This window comes from Pongo abelii, chromosome 4 (genome assembly GCF_028885655.2).
Source record: "Pongo abelii isolate AG06213 chromosome 4, NHGRI_mPonAbe1-v2.0_pri, whole genome shotgun sequence".
NCBI classification, from domain to species: Eukaryota; Metazoa; Chordata; class Mammalia; order Primates; family Hominidae; genus Pongo; species Pongo abelii.
Window position 1 is genome coordinate 119,004,100 of NC_071989.2, and position 23,322 is coordinate 119,027,421.

The 23,322-nt window shown below is 40.3% G+C and overlaps 1 pseudogene; it reads right to left on the minus strand.

Annotated features, from left to right (window-relative positions):
• Positions 1 to 338: 338 nt before the first annotated feature.
• LOC100456823 (bcl-2-associated transcription factor 1-like) lies at positions 339 to 2,894 on the minus strand (annotated as a pseudogene).
• Between the last annotated feature and the right edge of the window lie 20,428 nt (positions 2,895 to 23,322).

A 23,322-nucleotide genomic window follows, 5' to 3' on the forward strand; every position in this document is an offset into this window, starting at 1 on the left:
TGCTCTGCTGAAATCTTACTTCATATTTATTATTCCTTTTCTTCCTTGTGTCTGTCATTCTTTTCTTCATTATTTTCCATGGTCTCTTCTTCATCTCCAACAATCCCATCCCCTTGGTATTTGTCATGAGTCCATTTAGGACTGCTACCTGATTTTTTTGAAGTTAGAGCGCCCTCTGCCACGTTGAAAAGTACCACGACCTCTTCCTCTTTTGGTCTAATAATCCACACCATCATCTCTGTCATCATGCAAGAAGTACTTCTTGCTCTTTGGGGTATATTCTGGATCCCATTCCTCTTCCTTCAGTCTCTTTTAAAAAGTAGCATTTGAGTAGTATTTGTCCCAGCAAAAACTCCTCTGTCTCTTCCTCTGCCTCTAATTCGAAAAAAGTTTCCTCATGGTTGGCTAACTCCTGCAAAGCCTGAGTATTCTTTCATTTCATGGTGAGTTTTAAATTCTTCTTCTCTTTCCTTCTTACTCTCCTTTTCTTCTCTAGAACTGGGAGAAGAAGGTGATGGTGAAGAGAATGATCTTGCTCTCTATTTTTATGTTTACTGTCATCTTTATAAGATTTGTATTCCTTGTAATCTTTTGGAGTTTTTTCCCTGCTTTCTTGATCCACGGGATTCCCTGGGGCCCTTGGAATCTCTCCGTTCTTTACTTCTTTCTTTTCTACGGCGATCAATGTCAGGCTGAAGGTCAGCAGAGTCACACCTTAATTTTTTATCTCCCTTTTGATTTTCTTCTTTAAAAACTCTCTCTTCCCCTGCTAAACGGGGCTACTTCCTCAGGGTACTTGGTGAGATGTCAATTCTCCTGTGTATTTCAGGGCTCTTTTGCTGAGTACTACATTCTTCAGTGGCTTTCTGATGCGAAGTAAACCTCTTGTTTAGGGTCATTGCAGCTGACTTGAAGTATTGCTCTTTAACATGATGAACCAAGGACACAATGTGTTAAATAAATGACTCTGAAGTGCTTTTGCTGGCCTGTGGCAACTTAATGTGGTCAAAGATGGATCAGAATTCTTGCTCCTTCTTGACAGAATGGACAAGTGTACTAGCAAGCAGCCTGCCTTTAGTCAAGGAAGCAGGTCTGTTAGAATCATCAAGAGGAACAGGTGCCATTTTTAGTTTGACTTTAGGACGATGAGAATCACTTGCTATCATTTTCATCCTAAGTGGGCTTTCCTCTCTGAAGGTAGACTTTTCTCATGCATCCAGATTCTTGTGTAGAGGGGGATTGTAATCAAAGAGGTCTTTGAGCTTTTCAGACTTTACCTGCTCAGGTGACTGAGTTTCTTTCTCTACTGTTATTCTTTCAGAATTTTTGTCTTCTTCCTTGTGCTCATCTTTTGTAGTGCTAGGCCTTTCCACTACATATCCAGCCTAAGTTTATAATTTTTTTCTTCTCTAAATCCACCACTTTCTCTATTGCGTTTCAGTGAAACTTTGGACTTGTACTTGAGTCCTTCCTCCTCAGTATTCCGGTGAGATGCAGTAGCAAACTTTTACCCTGATCTGCGAGGACTGACTTCCTGAACTGTCTATAATCCTCTGTCTCCTCTGTGTCATCCCCTTCTGAATCATTAAACTTTTGTTTTCCAGACTCTTTATCACTGAAGTAATCTAGAGCTTCCTGATCTTCCCATTCTCCCTCTACCCTCCCTTTCTCTGATCCTTTCTATTTTGAAGCCTCTTTATCCGTGGCATTACCCCTATCAAGCAGGAATAATCTAGACTCTTCATCTGTGAACCTTTTTAAGAACTTCTCAGTCTTTGCAGTTTCCTGATCTCCACCATCAGGATAAAATGAGGAACGGCCCCTAGACTCATTTCTTGGAGCATTCTGTGGTGCGATTGTCTTTGCAGAACTTCTTCGTGAAGGAACGTGATGAATTGGACTATTCTGAGAAGGACTGTATCGACTAGATCCATTTCCAACAGAACCAGACCCAGACCTTTCAGGACTACGCTGAATGGATTGTGAATGCTGAGAAGGAGTATTTTTTGCAGAGTGAACTGTACTGAGCATGGGAACATCAGAGCAAGATGAACTCTGATTAGGTGGTGTAGCATTAGGTGAAGGACTATGGGGTGATCAGGGACTATTATCATAAGCTGTAAGGCCAGGCCAAATATCATGGGATGTGGCTGATGACTTATTAAATTCATCAATAGACTCAGATGGATCATGTTCAAATGTATCTTTCGGCTCCTCCTGTGATTTACTTTTCAACGGACTCTCTTCTTGGGGTTCCCCTTCAGCTTTTTTGGTTTGTTTTTCCTGAGACCCTCGTCTTTTAGAAACAGGAGATTTGCTATATGGAGATGAAGAACGAAAAGAGGATGACCTTGGAGACCTAGAAGAGCTATATGACCGGCGAGATCTGCTTCTGGATCTTTGAGAAGAAATGGATCTTCTTTTTGGACTCCTGGAATGTGAACAACCTCGTCTAGGACTCCAAGAGTGCCTTCTATTCCATACAGGTCTATAACCACCTCCATGATATCTACCTCCTCCTCCTTGATAATACCCTCTACCCCTTCCTCTGTACCCATACGCTCGTTTCATTCCTCTATTATTTCTGTAATCACAACGATCATCTCTAGAATACATACGATCTCTACTACAAGACCTTGAATATGTTCTGGAACGAGATCTAGAACTGTATCACTTCTTTATAGAATGAGATCTTGATCTTGATCGAGAACTAGACTGTGATCTAGACTTTGACCTTGAAGAACGTGATCTAGAATTGGAGCGACCCATTTCTTTTCTCCTTGGGTTTATGTAGGATCAAGAAGTCAAGTGAAGTCTTTGAGATACTGTAAAAATTCTTCCTGGAGAGAATGCTCTGAGAAATTAAACTCTAAATTCAAATTCCTGACACATGGAATCGCAGTTCCAGGGATTTATTTCCGTTGCGACTACATAGCGGCCATTTCCCAGCTCAAGAACATGAGGAAAACCATAGAGGTACCTTTGACGCGCTAGCTCGGCTCTGTCACTTCCTCCTGCTCTAAAACTTTTTAATAAACTTTCACTCCTGCTCTAAAACTTGCCTCAATCTCTTTCTCTGCCTATGCCCTTCAGTCAAACTCTTTCCTCCTAGGAGGCAAGAACCAAATTGCTGCAGACCGGTAGGTATTCACCACTGGTAACACTGTGACATTATTTTCCCGTGGTTAACAGGAGCATATGGGAAAATACAATGCTCTCTGAGCTAGAAGATACAGGTTCTCTTCCTCAATCTACTACAAACCAGCTGTGGCCTCTAGAAAAGTGTGAAATTTCCATAGGCTTCATGGAATCATATACATTTTGAGCTAGAATAACCATCACATTTTGTAATTGAGACCCAGAGGCCTAAAGTGATTTGCTTGAACCCTTACCACTAGACAAAGGGAAAATAAATTCATTCCAAAGCACTTAAAGCCTTGGAGGTGAGAGAGTATGATTCATTTAAAAAACAAATCTCTTTTTGCCTGAAGTCAGATTGCCCTTCTGCCTGAAGTCAGATTGGGCATGAAGGCCAATTCCATTAGTTATGAAACTTGGATAAATGTTTTGCTGCATGTGATAACAAATGAGTAACTTAATTCTCTAAAATATGTTTAAATTTACCTAGGTTAACATTCAAGTAAAATATCCTGAAGACTGTGAGAAGGTTTCTAGTGCCCATGAAAAAACTGAACCACCAATGCACACATCACAGATTTCAAAATGGGAAAATGAATCATCAAGGGAAGGAGTTCAAGAACAAAGTCTAAGATGATACTGAATTTTGATAGGCAGAAGCAGAAACTCTCAAGAAAACTAGAAATCATTATCAGAAAAGTAATAAAAAGAAAGTAACCAAAAAGAAAGCAATCAAAAAGAAAGACAGAATCTACATTTGCTGGGCATTTACCATGTCTCAAGTATCACGTTTTACTCTTTCTCATGTTTTCTCATATAATATTCAAAGCAACTTAAGAGGTTCAGATGGTCAACCTCACTTTGTAAATGAAAAACATATAGTTAAGAGAGGTAAAGTGACTTGTCTAAGGTCATGGCTAGTATATGGTAGAGCCATTATTCAAATTCAGATTCGTCTGTTTGACGCAAAATACTATGGTTTTGCACAATAACTCTCTTGCATTTAGAGCCAGAAGGGGTAGAACTGGTAGAAACAAATAAAACACTGGTTTAACTTTTTTATTTCTTGTTGATATTTCTATTAATAGCATACACCTCCTTTCTTCTTCAAAATATGTTTACATACTTATTCAATCTTTCTTCTTTTTCCCTCTGTCCATCTTCCTAAACATACCTGCATTTCTATATTACTCCTTTATATTTCTCCAAAAATTATTCTTTCTTCTTCCTCCTTCTTTACTCATTCAAGATTTAGTAGCTTGGACTTCTTTTTAAGAAAAGAAGATACTATAACCATATTGACAGTTTAGTAACATTATTCTGAATACAATAATCTCAACAGTGACTACAAGTAGAATATTAGATAGAGGGGATATTTCTTTTGAGGCTCTTCCTGAATGTTATTAAACTCTAAATGTTTGAGTTTCATGCTCACCAAGATAACATCAGTTCTTTTCCTGGCTACCTGAAAGTCAGATATGTCCACAGATCCTTAGCCTGTTTTCCTTGGTTTCTGCTAAGTAAGCTCTTAGACTGCTGTATTCTCCCTACTTCCCTCTTTATGCAAGTTCTCTTTCATAATCCAAATTCCCACTATTGCTCTCATTACTCAATCTTCCTTTAGGAATTCCTATTCCAAGATTAATAAGCTCATATCTCCATAATCTTTACTTTGTAATTTCCTCAGTGCTTATAATTTACTATAGTTTAGTTCTTCCCAGGGAAAATGGCTTCCATGAATTGAATCATTTTCCAATATTCCAAGCATATGAAGACCCTAGGATGTCATCAGGATCCTCCTTCCTCTCCACCACCACTTCTAGACAATTACTCTTTTCTTCTCTTGTTAAACCTCACCTCCAACCCTTTCTCAGTCATTCTCATTTATTATTTATTAAAGCCTTTGGCCTTTCCTTCATCTTCAAATCCTGTCATCACCATGAGGAAACACATAACTGATTTATCTTAAATTTTTTCTCTTTAGATTTCGTCACCTCCTTATACCTAGGGATTGCTTCTTAGCTCTATTTCGGGCACTCACTTCCATGAACACATTCTGGGCCTAGTTGTCAAATGCAGCTACTTCACTACTGAAATAAATGTAGTACCTTTAGGCCGGGCGCGGTGGCTCACGCCTGTAATCCCAGCACTTTGGGAGGCAGAGGCGGGCGGATCATGAGGTTAGGAGATCGAGACCATCCTGGCTAACATGGTGAAATCCCGTCTCTACTAAAAATACAAAAAATTAGCCAGGCGTGGTGGTGGGCGCCTGTAGTCCCAGCTACTTGGGAGGTTGAGGCAGGAGAATGGCATGAACCCGGAAGGCGGAGCTTGCAGTGAGCCGAGATCGCACCACTGCACTCCAGCCTGGGTGACAGAGCAAAACTCTGTCTCGGGAAAAAAAAAAAAAAGAAAAATTAAATAAATAAACGTAGTACCTTTAAAACAACACTTTCCTATCCTTCCAACTTGCTTTGTCTTTTACACCCAACACATCATCAAGATCTTTGTTCAAGTCTATCAGTTCCTCTCATTTTGCCTATCAATCATTCTTCTCTTCTCTCACTACTGTCCTTAAATTGGAAAATTATGTTGACCAGACCTAAGGAAAAAAAAACGTAAATCTGAAATGGAGTTTTCTTCCCTGGGAGATAACAAGCAAGTTAACGGCAACTCCTTCAATTTCTCTGGCACCAAAGCCACGGGCCCTGAACTCTATTTCCTGCCTTCCCTGCTGCACAATACAAGACTTCTGCGATAAATTCTATGCTTTCTTGTCTTTGCAAAGAACCAACACCTATAATTACCCATTTTTACTTTTGTATTATCAATGTCTAGATTAAGCTCTTCACTGGATTAATCCCAACTACAAGCACATGTGACCTTCCATCTTTCACCTTTAAACATCTCGGGCCAGGCACAGTGGCTCACGCCTGTAATCCCAGCACTTTGGGAGGCCAAGGCGGGCAGATCACGAGGTCAGGAGATTGAGACCATCCTGGCTAACACAGTGAAACCCCATTTTTACTAAAAATACAAAAAATTAGCTGGGCATGGTGGCAGGCACCTGTAGTCCCAGCTACTCGGGAGGCTGAGGCAGGAGAATGGCATGAACGCAGGAGGCATATCTTGCAGTGAGCTGAGATCACGCCACTGCACTCCAGCCTGGGCGACAGAGCGAAACTCTGTCAATACAGTTGACTTCGTCCATCTTAAGACACTTTTTTGTCTTAGTCTCTGTGACTATGTAATCTCATAGTTTCCCTTCTTTCTGCTTTGCTCTCATATTCTCCTCCTCTAGGTTCCAAATATTGGAAAGCTTTGTATCTTCGTCCTAGGCCCTTTTCTCTTTTTAACCTAGATACTCTCCTGGGGTAATCTTACCTACTCTTATGATTTTAAATACCTTTCATAAACTAAAAACTTCCATAACTTTATTACTAACCCCTGACATTTCCTTTTGGATTTCAAAGAAGCATCTCAAACTTAAAATTACCAAACCACAGCTCTTGATTTTCCCCTTGTGTATTAAAGGGTTAACTCAGCTGACCTGGACTGCTTAAACCCTGCACATTTCAAAGATCTTCAGGTCTGGTTCCTGGGATGTACCTCTGAGTCCTTGGAATATTCTGCCTAATAAGACTGTCTCTGTATACCTGGAGCCCTGGGACATGCTATATCAGCCTGAACTTGGTGGAGCAAGGGTGAAGGCTGGACATTGAATAACCAAGCCATGTGGGTGCCCCATGACTATGTGAATGAACTTGTCCAACTCTGGACACAAGGCTTAGATGAGCCTCCCTGGTTGGCCATACTTTATATGTGTTATCACACATCATTTATGGGAGAACTAAATACTGTTCATGTAACTCCACTGGGAGAGGAAAAGTAGAAGCCTATGCCTGGTTTCTCTTAGGCCATACTCTATGCTCCTTTTTCGTTTGCTGATTTTAATCTGTATCCTTTTGCTGTAATGGATCACCGCTATGAGTGATGATAATAACTTATTTGATTTTGGGAGTCCTTATGGCAAATCACAGAACATAAGAGTGGTCTTAGGAACCTCCCAACACATCTCTGAAACTTATTTCTCCCCATTTTTCTCATACTGGTAATTACCATCATGTTCACCCACTTGCTCAAGCCAAGAATCCTCCTTTTTTCTTATCCTACACGTCTAATCCAGCACCAAGTCCTTGTGGCTCCAGATTCAAAATACATCCTGAATCTATGTGCTCCTCTCCATCTCAGTTATTACCATTCCAGCCCAAGCCACAAGCCATATTTTGCCTAAACTATTGCAGTGGTCTCCTAGACGATCTCTTTGGTTCCACACTTGGAACCCTACAATTCATTCCCCATGGAGCACAAAGAGTGACCCTCCATTAACATTCCCCAATGGTTTCTCCTTGCAGTTAGAGTAAAATCCAAACTTTTACTTGACATACAAGCCTATATGATTTATCCTATCTATATAATCTTCTACCACTCTTCTCACTCACACTGCTCAAGACTTTTAGCCTTCTTTCTGTTCATCCAACATTCCAAACCCATTCCTGCCTCAGGTTAGTTATACCTATTTTTCACTGGCCTGAAATATTCTTCCTTAGTATTACAACTTGGCATACTATTGAGAACTCAATTTGAATGTCACCTCCTGAAAGTCCTTTCCAGGCATATCTAACACTCCCCATAAGAGCACCGTCACTCTTGGTCACATATTGTGTTTTCTTAATCATTTTTATCATGACCTGAAAGTCCCTTTTATTTTTTTAGTGACTTCTTGTACGTTATTGTGTCTCTTCAACTATAATATATACACCATGAGAGCAGGGGTCTTATAGTCTTATTCTTGAATAGAGCCTGAAATTTTCCAATATGTATTTGTTGAATGGTAGCACTTAGCCTACCATGGAAGTTAGAAAAGAGAGTCACAAGGGCAAATATTGATGATACCTGTTCAAACCCTAACTGGGTAGGATAAATTTAATTACAAATTGTGGTATATCTCTCATTTGCAAGATCATCCCTACTAAGAAATATATGTGTCAGGCTACATTTGTCTGATTCAGATAGATGTATCTAAATCTCTTCCTTCTAAGTCCATGCTTTTTAACTAGATCTTCACAGACAAAACAGGTGATGACCTTAAGCTATTGATGGCAGCGGCGGCCCATCTGGAGTGGCTGCTGCCAAGATGCCAGCTGAAGTGGGGTGGGAGGCGCAGGCAGGGCTGCATGCTCCCAGTAGCAGGCAGGAGCTGGGAACAGGTGCAAGCCCCGCCCCCTTCCAAGTTGAAGGGGAAGGAGTCCCGCCCTCTCTGGTGCAGCTGCAGCCAGCCACCTAGCCATGGCTGCAGACCCAGGCATCTCTGCACTCTCAGTGGCCCGGGAAGCCCCCACGTCTGCGCAGGCTGGGAACTCCCACTGCCTGGCCTCTCCCTGCTCTCTGCGCCCACTCCGATTTCAGACCAAAGTTGTGGCCAAGCCCAGGTGCTGTCAAGACCCTGCCAGGTGCGCGTGCACTCAGGGCAGCGCGGACAAGCCAGCCCCCTGCTGTCTCAGGCACCGACAAGCACGAGAGGGAGGCCAAGGGGGTGCTGAGTGTGGTTCTGCAAGGGTCTGCAGGTGGTGTCCCTCGGCACAAACAGCCTGGGGGCTGGGGATGGCGGGTTGGTGGCCGCCAGAGGCAGACAGGCTCCTGGGCAGAAAAGGACAGGTCCTCGGTGAAGCCCCACCTTCAGGCCTCAGATAGCCTGAAGCCTGGGGGCAGGGCTGCCAGTTCCGCTGCCTGAAGTGAGAACGTATGGTGCTTTTTCTGGTCCCACCCATGGCCACCCATGGACCAATCAGCATGCACTTCCACCCCTCTGAAGACCACAGAAACCCCAGACTCAGACCGACTCAGTCAGACGTCGGGACAATCTGCCTGCAGAGAGGAGCTACCCAGTGTGGGTCTCCTCTTTGCTGAGAGCTGAACAAACATTGGGATGCCCTGCCTGTGGAGAAGAACTACCCACTGTGGGTTTCCTCTTTGCTGAGAGCTGAACAAATGTTGGGATGACCTTTCTGCAGAGAGGAGCTACCCCTATGGGTCTTCTCTCTGCTGAGAGCTGAACAAACATCAGGACACCCTGCCTGTGAAGAAGAGCTACCCACTGTGGTCTCCTCTCAGCTGTTCTGTTGCTCAATAAAGCACCTCTTTGCCTTGCTCACTTCACCCTCCACTTGTCCATGTACCTCGTTCTTCCTAGATGTGAGGAAAGAACTCGGGACCTGCCAAATGGTGGGAATGAAAGAGCTGTAACACAAACAGGGCTGAAACACACCCCTTTCTCACCACATTGCAAATGACAAGGAGAGAAGAGAGAAGGAGAGAAAAGCTGTGGCCCTTCAAGAAGCCCAGACCTAGGAGCTCCTCGAGCCAGGGCTGTGACACCCTCTTTTGGGCTCTGCGGTTACAGGCATCTCCAAGCTTCTGGGCACCACCGCATTTCCCAGTGCCAACCACAGAAGCTGCTTGCAGTACACCTGGTTCAGCCACAGCCATGCAGGGAGCTGACACCCATGTCAGCGCCTGAAGCTGCCCACCCTGCCACAACCAGCATACCTGGCTGTGCGTAGTGGCCAGACCCCATGCTCGCTTGCTAACACACCCCTTGCCACTCTGCTCACTTTTGCCAGGTGTGGGATCCAGGCTGGTAGCGTGAGCCAAGAGCAGCCTGCCAGGCCAAGTGGGCAGAACAAGCCCAGCAGGCCCAACAAAACTTGGGTGAGGTTTCTGGCCAGAAGAGATACTCCAAGGATCCTGTGACACTACGTCACATAATTCATATTATAAATTAATCTATATTCTGATTTTGTAAGAATGTAAATAGTATTTTTCTAATGGGATATAGCTGATATTGTCTATAATATTTGAATTTTTATTTCATCCTTCTTGACACTCTCCATGCTCTACTTGTTGAATTCTCTCTTCTTCTCTGGCCTCTTGCCTATCTCCACTTTATCATTTCAAGTCCTAAATTAGAAAAGAGGATTTCAGTTCCTGGCCTTCTGAATTTCTCAATCTATACTCCTTCCTACACATTACTCATCATTCCTAACTCAAAGGTCTCAGTTACACTCAGACTTCAATAAAGACCAAATCTGAATCTGACTCACTTTGGGAACTTAATAAATTGATGATGAAATCAACTTTTATTCTAATATGTCTAGTTTTCATGTCTGACTAACAAACATTTCACTTAGATATTTTGCCATTTTGTTCACCTTCCACTGTTTCAAAGTTAAATTTTCATCATTTCTCAAAATTGACGTTTTTCTTTCTGAATTTTCCTATTTTTCTTAAAGGTGACTTTTTTTCTTCAGTTTCTTAGGTTTGAAAGTATGCAGTCAATCTTAACTTCTTCCCCTCTCCATCAGTCACACTCCTAGAACTAAATAGAGTTTACCGTTAAATTGTTCAACTTAAGAATTTTTTTTTTTTTTCTGAGATGGAGTTTCACTCTTGTTGCCCAGGCTAGAGTGCAATGGTGCAGTCTCGGCTCACTGCAACCTCTGCATCCTGGATTCAAGCAATTCTCCTGCCTCAGCCTCCCAAGTAGCTGGGATTACAGGCATGTGCCACCATGTCCGGCTATTTTTGTATTTTTAGTAGAGATGGGGTTTCTCCATGCTGGTCAGGCTGGTCTCAAACTCCTGACCTCAGGTGATCCACCCACCTCAGCCTCCCAAAGTGCTGGGATTACAGGCGTGAGCAACTGCGCCCAGCCCAACTTAAGAATCTTTAATGAAAGAACTACTTTTAGAGGTATGGGCAAGTTGCAGAAACAAACTAAAGATAGTAATGGATTTGGAGACTGTCAATAGTAGGAAGCTTTTAATAGCTCTAGAGATAAAGGGCCAGGGATCAGAAGCTCAATGAGACCTTGAACTGTGTAGAAAGGACCACCCAATAGCACTATCCTTATAAAAGGATATAGTCATTGCCAGAGCATAGATCCAAAGTAGGGAGAATACGGGAAGAAAGACTCCTATCTTTATCTCCTTCCACCCTCAACTCTATTGTTGCTCCTCCCACTCAATGAACCCAACTGGAAGCCAGGTGGCATGGGAGCCCCGGTGAGGCAGTTCCCACGAGTCAGCCTTCCATGGCACAGAGCAGGGCAGAGAAGGAAAATAATGGAGAAGAAGGGGAAGGAAAGTCAGAACCTTCTATTTTCCCACTTCATTCTTATACCCCCAATTTTAATGTTGCATCAGTTGCCAAATATGAATAGTCTTCCTTTTAAAATACCTTCTTTAAAAATACTTTTCTTTATTTGCAATTCTATTGCCATACTCTTTTATAAGCTCAGATCACTTCACTTCCAGAGCACTAATGTAGTTTCTTCCCTGAAAAAATCCAAACTACATACCACTACCAGATTGGTTTCCTTAAAGCATACCTTATTCATGTTACTCTCTGGGTCAAACACTCTTGCTGAGTTTCTCTGCCTGGGTCTTCCTGGCAGAGAAACATCTCCATACAGTTTTCTAGTCTTAAATCTCACTCATGAACAACACTTACTAATTAATCACTTACTATGTTCCAGACACTTTCCTAGGTATTGGAATTCAGAAATGCACATTTTAAAATGTCCTAATCTCCTGGAGCTTTATCTAGCTGGAAGAGAGAGACAATAACCAACCACACAAAAATGCATAAATTATACTAGATCTTAGAAGATAATAAATCGTGCAGAAGAGAAATGAGGAGTGTCAAGGAAGCCTGTAATTACAAAGTTGATCAAGACATGCCTCATCAAGTAGAAGTCATCTGAACAAAGACGTGAAAGGCATACTGGAGTAAGTCACATGAATATCTAGAAGAAGAGCATTTGGGACAGAGGGAACAGCAAGTGCCAAGGCCTTGAAGCTGATGAATGTCTAGCAGGTTCTAGGACTGGCAAAAAGACAAGCCTGGCTGGCATGGGAATAAGTGAGACAAAAACTGGAAGGAGATGAAATCAGGAGGTGATGATGACCAGCCCATGTACAGCCTCATAGGCCATTATAAAGAATGCTCTACCCTAACCACACTGGTCAACACCTACATTTTCCATATGTACATAGCCATTTCTGCTTCCCACAGATTGCCTTGTCAGGATTCCTGGACTGGAAAATTTCCTTATTTCAGTCTGTTCATCTAAAGCCTACAAGATCCAAGTCATAGCTCCCTTCCTTTGTAATACCTTCTATGACTACTGCAGTCTACAATGACTTCATATTTTATCTCACAGTTGAAACTCAATGTATCAGACTTTTACATGGACACAGGGAGGGGACATCACACACCGGGGCCTGTCAGGGGGTGGGAGGCTAGGGGAGGGATAGCATTAGGAGAAATACCTAATGTGGATGAGAGATTGATGGGTGCAGCAAACCACCATGGCATGTGTATACCTATGTAACAAATCTGCACGTTCTGCACATGTATCCCAGAACTTAAAGTATAATAAAAAATATAATAAAATAAAATATCTCCCTAACTTGTCTATGTCTTTGTGATAACATCACAGCTTGAGGATGATGATAATGATTATGTAAACTCATAATGATCGTGATGGTTGTACCAAGAGCAACAAGGAATTGTTGCTTCCTTGACATTTTAGTTTTTGTCTCCCTACCCTTCCAATGAGAGGTAAAATTATTCCTATAATTGGAGTTAATATGAAAAGTGCCTGACATTTAATATGCATGTAATAAATAGCAACTTTTGTTATTCACATCCCATAATTATTTATCATTATCATTATATCTAACTTGGAAGTGATGAAGACCAACTTTTTTTTCATTGTTAAAAATACCTTCTAAATATGAGTGATTGTTTGACTAATTCATGGTGATTTTTTATGTATTCACTAAATAGCTGAACTACTCAAGCCCCACTAAATCATATGCAAGCTTTGTATATCTCTTGTAGTAGTCCATTCTCACACTGATATGAAGAAATGTCTGAGACTGGATAACTTATAAAGGAAAGACTTTTAATTGACTCACAGTGCTGCATGGCTGGGGAGGCCTCAGAAAACTTACAAGCATGGTGGAATGGGAAGCAAACACGTCTTTCTTCAAATGGCAGCAGGAGAGAGAAGCACAGAGCAAAGAGGGGGAAAGTCCCTTATAAAATCATCAGATCTCATGGATACTCACCATCATGAGAACAGCATAGGGAACCACCACCATGATCTAATCATCCCCCATGAGGTCTCTCCCCCAACATGCGGGGATTACAGTTCGGATTACAACTCAAGATGAGATTTGGGTAGGGACACAGAGCCAGACCATGTCATTTGTATTCTTGTTTTACTCTTATTATATTTATTTTCACAAATTTATCTCTTGCCTTCTCAACTTAACAGCAAGATCATGGGCAAAATCTTATGTCTTGTGTATCTGTGCACGCACCCCAGCATTTTACACTCCAAGTATTGTAGAATGGGTGTGGTAAAATGGAAGATACTCTTGGTCCACGTTCTGTGTATGTTTTCCACAACATCCTCACTTCTCTGTTGAGGGAACCCCAAAGGAAAATAATTTACATAGTGAATTAATATTGTTGTTACCAACTTCAGATGAGGTCGACTCCTATTATATAAGCCAAAACTGGCTTTTTGCCATGCTGGTCCTTGCAAGAAGTGGCAGGTGATGGCTTTTACCTACAGCAGAGGTTTGTCCGGCCTTAAGCTAGTTGGTAGTAGTAAGAATATATCTTATTTCTATTTTTATCTTAGATATGTTGGAAGATGGGAAAAACAAGTATCAAGATATTTGGTAAAAAACAAAAACAAGAATATTAGACTTCTCAAGGAACCAGAAAGGATAATTTTTCTCATCTCAGACCCTAAGCATGACCTTGCTAAATAAAAGACTACAGAAAAGGTTGGCTTACAGTTGAGTAAACTTAAGGCTGAGAGAAGTAAGAGCTCATGAAGTATCACCAGTTAGAAGGAGGTAAAACCAGGTAACACAGAGCTCAGCTACTGTGACTCCTATTCAGTGTTCTTCCTGTGCCCTCTCAGTGTCTCTTTGTAGATGGAGCAATGGCATATAAGCAACACACTAGTTGGTTTCAAAAAGTTAATTGTGCTAAAAGGAAGCACATTAAATAGGATTTTGGTATTACTATCTGAAATTACAGAAGCTTGCAGTTCATGATAAGAATGATATTCAGATTATTTTAAACTAATTTCCGTAACTATAGATTATGAGAAATGAATCATGGTGCAGTTTCTTTTTTTTTAATTAAAAAATAAAGGCTTTAGGTGGACAGACATGCTGAGATACTCTGTGAGTTACTGTTATCAGATATGGCATTTTGAGCCCAGAGTTCAAACAGACCTTAAAAATCTCTTCCACATGAATATAGAATTTAATTACTAATGAAAATTAGCGGGGGAGACAACTTGATCTTCACATAACTTGCCCTTCGATGTTATTGCAAGTTAGTAAATTAGCTAAGGGCTAATTCATATTGTTCCACAATTATCTTCATTGGCCTCATTTTCTTATGCTCCAAACACCTTACAAAAGGTAACAGTTTATGGAGATTTAAAAGAGAGTGGTGCACATGTATTATGTTACCCATTCCCAGATGATAACATTACTCATCTTGTTTTGGGAAGCTGCTTCTCTTCCACTCCAACCCAGCGGTTTTAATAAGGCCTGTCTTCCCTCACACCCAGTAACTACATGAGCCAAGCCAGATCCCTTAGAGTCCTGTGATTTCTAAAAAAAAACTAGCTAAAGAAAGCTTCTTATTTTTTTGGCAACAAATGTGTACGTAGCTGATGGTCCTGGTTCTAGACACAAGGAGGAATCTTTCTGAGGTGGCTTCAGCTAAGAAGAAAGCAAACAGAGACAGTATATTGCCTTTTTTGTCTAAGCTTGGGTTTGTGTTGGGTTTATTTACTTGCAACCAAATTAATACAAACTACTACTAACAAAATGCCTTAAATCATAAATACAACTTTTTTCAAGGCATGAGCTGAATGTTTTGTATACTGTTATCATTATTTCCACCCAATGTAGCATCAAGCGCATAGTAATTGCTTTTAAAAATTCTTGTCAGCGTTCACTAAAGAGAATAACTCTAACTATTTGAGGCCACAAGATAGATTGCTGCAGCCTTGGAGAGAGAGAAGGTATTTTGATCAGGAGGAAAAGAGTGTGTCCCTCAATTCATTCTGCACAAGCAAATCTTTAGGCACAGTCCTGGCCCTAGTTGTGTATGGTCAGAACTTACCAAATACAACCTACAGTTTCAAATCATAGTCTTGTAAATAAAAAAAGACTCCTTTTAATAGAAAAGCTCCTTTTAGGTTATTAAATTGGTATAAACTTTTTTTCTCTTTGGCTAAAACTGGTTGATGTCAGATGTCTATATTGAATAGAGATATTTAAATTTTATTTAAAAACTTGGGATACATGATAAATAAACATGGCTGCTGTATGATTTATCTAACTGGGAATACAGAGTATGATGAGCTAATGACTGGGAAATAGCCTCACAAGATCAAATCCTGAAGAGGTCCATGACCACTGACTAAAACATGTTTACAGAGGCCATTTATGAAGAGGATTATCTCCAGATCAACATCCTCAGCATCTGACCTTTATTTTTACCCCCATTAAAGGCCTGTCTCCAGCACTTGCCTTCTTGCCACATCACCAAACGCATACTGATTTTCCAAAAGATAAATACTTATAGCCTAAGAAACACATGTGCTTTGCAGAATGCAGAAAGCTAACGGCTAGGCTAGACATTACTAGTGTTTTAATTTGCTGAGGGCTTCAGGAACTACTTTAACAGATATCGTCCCAACCTCATATTATTTAAGAACCAACAGGAGACAAAACAATGTCACTAATGGAAAATAGAAGTACAAAAGTGTAGTGATGGAAAAAAAAGAGGTGAGAGATTGTGTTGATAGGTGAGAAAATACTTTACTTAACAGACATCGTCCCAACCTCATATTATTTAAGAACCAACAGGAGATAAAACAATGTCACTAATGGAAAATAGAAGTACAAAAGTGTAGTGATGGAAAAAAAAGAGGTGAGAGATTGTGTTGATAGGTGAGAAAATACACTGCACAATAATAGCAGCTACTGAGTGATTATTGCATGGCAAATACTGTGTCTCAAAAACTTCACAATATATGTAGAATTGCCCTCATTGAAGGGAGGAGAGAACTGCAGGTTAAGGTTAAATGATTAGTCAGAGCACCATATAATTAGGAAGTGGCAGAGCTGGGATTCAATCCAGGTGTGTGCCCAACTTTTAATCAATTGTTTAATTGATCTTATTCCCTGACTCTGCAGCAGACTGCTAGCACCTTCTATTCTTTGCCTCTTAGTACCAATTTTCCATTTCAGATCCTTCTAATTCACAGCCTAGGTACTTTTCTACTTACAACACTCCTTTTGAATTCCAAATGTTTCCTAAATGAGCATAGGTGCCTTCTACTCTGTCTACATTCCTCATCAAAACAGAAAGGAAATGGGTTAAAGAATTTTAGGTATTGGTTTAATCTTTGCTGTTACCTCCTCATCTAACCATATACATCCACAAACATATATATACACACGGACACATCCATCAGACCTCAATTGACAGGACACATTTTTGGCAAGTGAGACACACAGCTGGAATAGCTTCTTCAGCAGTAGTTACAGCTCTCTGTTGGAGCACGATAAATGGTGGGGACCTCAGACAAAGGGTCTTTCAAGGTCAGGTGTGGCTCCAGTAGAACGTAAAGGACTACTTTGCCGTTATACTCGTTGTGCTCCTTGACAAATATCTCTCTAAACTGTCCATCATTCCAACATCTAAGAAGTACAACTAGAGGTGCTTAATAAATAGATGAGGAGTGAATTAAAGAATCTGAGATGCATTTGACCTTTTCTTAAGCCTGTGCTTCAATCGGAGTCTCAACAAGAAAAAGATGGCTCACTCCAAGAGGTTAACTGACGGAGGAGACCTTATTACCTGACACAGAGGTACCCAGGGACTTTCAAAAGCCTAGGACTTCCATTCCTAGGCCTGAGAGCAAGAGGAGATATGATCTTACAGGAGCCTAAGGAGAGTTGAAGCCAGGAAGGGACCCACATGTCAGAACCTGCCATGGTGGAGGAATGTAGAGGAATGCAGCTTTAACAGCAGCAGAGCAGAGAGTGAGCAGGAAAACACACAGAAGATTAACCTCTTACCTGCATTTCCCATTGTTCAAACCTGAGCAGAAGCCAGGGAATGAGAGGGTCCAAGTGATATGATCCATCGAGGTCAGACTTTCATAGCACAGAGCAAAGACAGAGACTGGATCTAAGGAAGGCCACACTGGAAAGGCAGGGGCAAATACAGAGTGACTATGCTTTTGGTGGGGAAATGAGTCCTTATTTTATTATCTAATGTATAAGAAGATGAACAAAAATACTCTTCATGAAATAATAATATGTCAGATTTCATCTTCTAAGATTGGCAACTCTTAAGTTTTTTTCTGCTATCCCCAGATAACTCTCTCAAAGAAACTGCATATTTAAAGATAGGCCAGGGACAGCCTAGGGCTGATGGTGAAGGACACAATTTTCACCACTTTTATCACTCTGTCTTCTGTAAAAGGCAGTTGTCTGACTAAGGAAAACAAGGAAAATTAGAGAACAGTGTGGACAGGGATTTGCAGGAAGAAGGAAGTTTCTCATCAGAATGTTTTAGGGTTTGTAAGAAAAATCAGCAGTTGAAAACATGATATGAATCCAGTGGCACTAAAAGTCTTTACTATTGACCTGCTACATACCTGACATCCCTCCCAGCTATGCCTTCCTTCAGGTCCTTTATATACACATGCTTTTTAAACCATGTTTTTAACCACAAATCAATAAGATTAAAAATAAGTCATCAGACATTTAATGAAGTAATGATTAGTTATCAACATGATTACAAATATGCACTGGCTCAGCAGAAAAACATTTATTCACAGTGAGATTTTGAACAAATTGGTTTTGATAAGATAGGAGGCTCAGATGAGTATTCCCAAGAGAAGATATCTGGAATAAATACCATGCAGAAAAATGAAAAATTGAAGTAGGCCTTTCACTCATGTGATAATTTTTATCGTCTTGTTTTTCTCAGACAGTATTTCTCAAATCAAGTCAAAACAGTTTCTCTGACCAGTGACAACATGTAAAAATCTCTTCTGCTGACATGAAGTCATTTTTTAAAGGCTAGTATAGTCATCTACTTAAATCTGTCTGCCTGAACCACTGCCAATGATACTCCTTTATCCATGGTGATAAAATTGATTAACAGTGCTTTAGGGGAAATTCTCTCCAAATTTAACTAAGGCACAGAGTTAGCGGAGCTGCTATCCCAGTGCCAAATTGGGACTGAGAGCAGAGGCAGCTCTGAAGCCTCAGAACTACATCCAGACAAAGCATGGCTGTGGGAGCATCTGAAGGTGTACCCCAGGGCATGTGTTCCCTACCTCCTGTCCTCAAACAGACCTGCCAAGACACTGCACCCCGGGCCCCACACACCTTCCCTGCCCCATTATCTCACCTGAGCACTTGCCAAGAGCAACATATTGTCTTCTTCATCCCATCGAAAAATTCTTGTTTATCAAATCTGAAAAATTTTGTCTTTGGAAGGTACATACATTCTGTCCTACATAAAGACTACATACTGATAATAGTTTCTGATGGATAGAACAGGACAATCCCAAAATTCCTATAGCAAGCAGGAAGTGTGATGGCAAGAACAGAGAACAGGCCCAGGACAAGTAGTTCAGAGGAGGACTACAGCAGTTGTCCTATTTCACCATATTCTTGGGATGCTTTCCCTGAGAAGCAGGTATGGAGAATGGGAAGAGTCTGCCAGACTTCCCCTGAGGCAGACTTTTATCTATGAGCTGACCTCCCATGGTGGTGATGAGAAGGGCCAGAACACAGATGAGCTGCCTCCCATCCATGCTGTCTGCCCAACACAAGGAGCCTCAACCCACACTGATCACAACATTTCAGATGTGTCTGATCGGCAGCTAGGAAGGCCCAATTACTTCTCTATTTCAAGTTACTCTGCCTCTGTTCATGCAGCTTAAGCTTTCATTACCTTTTTGGTAAATTGCAAATTCATAGTGCTTTCCCTTCCACCCAATCAAATCTTCAATATGTAACTGTTTTTACGGGTCAATTGACACATTGATAAATTGAAGTTCGTAACTGTTCCATGGTTAAGAAAACATTGTTAAATATCTCTGAAGTTTGGAGAAATTTAGTTTGTATGACAACAAAAATAAAATGCTCAAACTCTTGAATGTTTCTGATTTTTAAAATATTACTTGTGATACATACTTCTAATTGACACTAAATATTCATTCTATGATTCCTTAGTAATCAAAATATAGGTCTCAGTTGAACACTTAATAGAAGATTCTATTTCTCATCTTCCCTTGCAGCTAGATTTAGTCATGTAACCAACATCTGGCCAATAAAATGAAAGTGAAATGTTGTGTGAGACTTCTTGAAAGTCTCCTTTAAAAAAAACTATGGATATAATGGCCAGTGTTCCAGCCACCATCTTGGTCCACCATGCAATATGCAAAAGAACCCTACAGCAGGAAGTCAGAAGGAACCAGGGTTCCTGATGGCCATGGCACTGCTCTACCAGTCCTGTGTGCCCTACCTCCAGACTTGCAGATAAATAAAACTATTGATTACTGAGGATTTTCTGCTGTATGCAACTAAATCTAACCCTAACTAATACAGAATCCTTCACCACCACCATCACCAAATATGGAGCACCTTTACTTTTTTTAAGCAAAGGTTTTCACTCTGCTTGTTCCTATATGAGAAGCCACAGTAAATGTGACATTCTGCCTGGGGTAACATTTTGCAGGGAGAGCTAGATCATGCTTGGCAAGGCATTTGCCCAAAGTTGTTCTTGGGTCAACCAACTCACCATAGCCATACTTCAAATTAATTTATACCAATCATTACCCTATATTACAATCCATTGATTTGTCTTCAATTTCTAAAGTAGAATTGTTTAATCCTTTCCTTAGATAAGGGCAACACGCACATCCTGGCCTCTACCCACAAATATTTGCAAGGACATGGCTGGATGTTAATACTGATCAGAGTTCGTGGCTATTGTCCATGTTGGCATGAGCAGTCAATGGCAAGAAAGGAGTTATCAGATGCTATAAACTGTGCTTTCCACCTGAGTAAATAGTCTCTGATTTCTAGACCTATTCATGCAGATGCTTGGAATTGTAGTGCCAGCCTACAGAAGTGGCAGCCATCACTGGGAGAAATAAGGTTAGGAGAAACAAATAGGAAATGGGAATATCAACTAAAGGTTTGCAGCCAGCTTTCTCTGGTTGCCTCAGATTCTAGTTTTCCCAGAAAGGTTATGTCTGGGTGAGCACCTGAATTTGTTTTCTATTTAATTGTCTATCCTTTTTTTAGTCACAAAATAAATATGGGAAGTCAAAGTCTACACCATTCCTTCTGAATCACCCCGATCCAAATGTCATTGGTGATGATGTTAATTCAATATTTGAGTTAGGCTAAAAGACACTGTTTAAATCATACTCATCAGACTATGACTTGGTGTAGAGGAATTTAAATATCCCTGCAGCAGCGAAACAGAAAATAAACTTCTAATCCTGCCAAGTGAAGGCAAACTGCTCTTGAGAATTAAAATGTATTGTTCTTGAAAAGAATATTTTCACTTACCAACTAAAGGTGATTTTAGATATTTTCCTGAATAAAAACCACATCAAGCACACACAGCCTTATGTTTGGCACAATTTCCTTTAGTTTCCTTAATTTCTTAGTTAATGCTTTACCTAGGAATATTGATGGCCAAATGGGAGGATGAATAGAGTGCTGTTGGGAAAGATCAGCACCCACTCAACCTCTCGATCCACCTATTTCCCCAATTTCCCTACCAGAGCGCCCACTTCCCCAGGAATCTGAAACTGCTTCATATTTGCATTTTGGTGAGTTGCTCCAGACCTTCACATTTGGTGTAGCTACTTGCCAGTGCTCTGCACTCTATGAGTTCTACTCATTCCAGAGGGCCACCTTCTCTAAAAACATAAAAATTAATTATAGTAATATACTCAGGAGGGGGTGAATTATCCTAATTTCTTTGGTCCTCTGTATAGCATAACCTTGTAATTGAAGTGCTTTTTCTCCATATCCTTCGATGATCAAATTAGTCCTCATCAGAACCAAGTTTCGTGGAATTAAAATTAACCTTGTAATTCCTGAAATTCTCAAATATTATTGTTTTTATTAAATGTCTACACTAAGTTTTAGAACCTAAGACCTCCCTAAAGACTTGCAATCTTGTAACACTTCTGAAGGAAAAGGATATTGGAATTATTAGGCCAACTCTCTTAAAATTTAGATAGATGAGAATACATGTTAAATTTTTAAATAAAAATTTTATAATGAGATTAAAACCTTAAGCAGTGATTTTTTTTAATGAAGTTTTAAGCATCTCTGCTTAACGGTTTGGTAAAGAAAGAACATCTCCCTTAAGATTTTTGACCTCTTTTTCCTTGTATTCTTTCTTTCTCAGTCTCAGAAATTTGGACTGTTCAAGTAGACAGTCTACCACCATGTTGGTTCTGGTTTCTGCACTTCAGTAGCTGCTATTGTTGCCAAGAGTATCATTTTTCTAGTGCTGCCTCAATCTCCTTTGTAATCTTATTAATTCAAAACTAGGTTTACTGAGGATTTGAAGTCCTAGTATTATACAACCCATTAGCCATATTCAGCAACACTATCTCCATTCAGACTAGAAGACTGCTATGTAAACAGCAAAACATTGACTACTTAAAGTCTTTCTCATCATTCTTTACACTAGTCCTGTATCAGTCAAAAGCTATACAGAGAAGATAATTTAAATCTTTGGTAACAGTAAAGAAGCCAATTTCTCTGCGTGTCAATGAGAATCAAATTATACGGGTGACTGAGGAAACCTATTCTGGCTGATGTGAATAGTTGATATAAATGCAGAGATTCTCTTTACTGGCTTCCCTGACTCCTTATTTTATAGTTTGTTTTTGTTTTTGATTTTTGTCTAGGGTTTCCCTACATCACTAAATTTCAACCATCATAAATTCATTTACAAACTTTACATATATACAAAGTACTAGTTTCCTAAAATATACCCAACTCTTACAGGGCCACATTCATGGGGGTTTTCTTACCAAGATTCCCTATCATCCTAGTAACAGACTCTCCAGGGATTTTGCTATCTGTTAAAATTTGGCCCTGATAGTTACATTTCAGAGAGCCCCTGGTTTAGGAGAGACAGACAAATCATGGATATAACCTGGTTTCTGCTTCCCTCTTTTAAGGTGATTTGCTTATCTCATTTATACCTAAGTTGATTGACAGAGATTGTATCTGATGATAAAATTTCCTTTCTCATTAAGAAACAAAGATGTTTATTTCCATTATTTTCTAACAGAGATATAAAATAAGCAGTAAAAAATGACCCTGATAAAGCATAGAATATTAAGGCAAAAGAATATTGCATATACTTGTCCTGTATCTTAGTTATAGCCTACAGAAATCATCCTTATCTTATGGAAATAGAATGGCTTAATCCACGCCTTCTTGACTATTTCTTAATATTTTGCTAGGTCCATAGGCTCAGCGTGTAAGGAAAAATTGTAACTTGCCATGATGGCCACAAAATCCCCTTGGTTTGCTGAGGCATGTCTTAAGGTCCCATAAGTTGCTGAGTGCCTAATTTCTTAGCTTTCCTCTACTACAAATCTGAACCAAGTAATAAATAGAACAGAAGCCAAATGTGAGTTAAAATTTGTTACCCATTTTATTCCTTTGCAAAGTTGAATTGGAGGGTATATCTTGGGATTGGTAGCCAAATAGAGACCTCTCACCACCTTTTATAATTTCAAGCCTAGATCTTGAAGTTCACATATGGGAAGAAGTGAAACACAGAGCCTCTTGAGCATATCAGGCATCAAAGACCTAAGGGAAACAAGGATTCTATCCTGTCTGAACCTAAGAATGAAGAGAGAAATCCATCAGGCTGGATCATAATTGTCCAGGTGATAACCCCACTCAATCAGAATGAGGCTCTTGTCAAACTGTGTGTGCC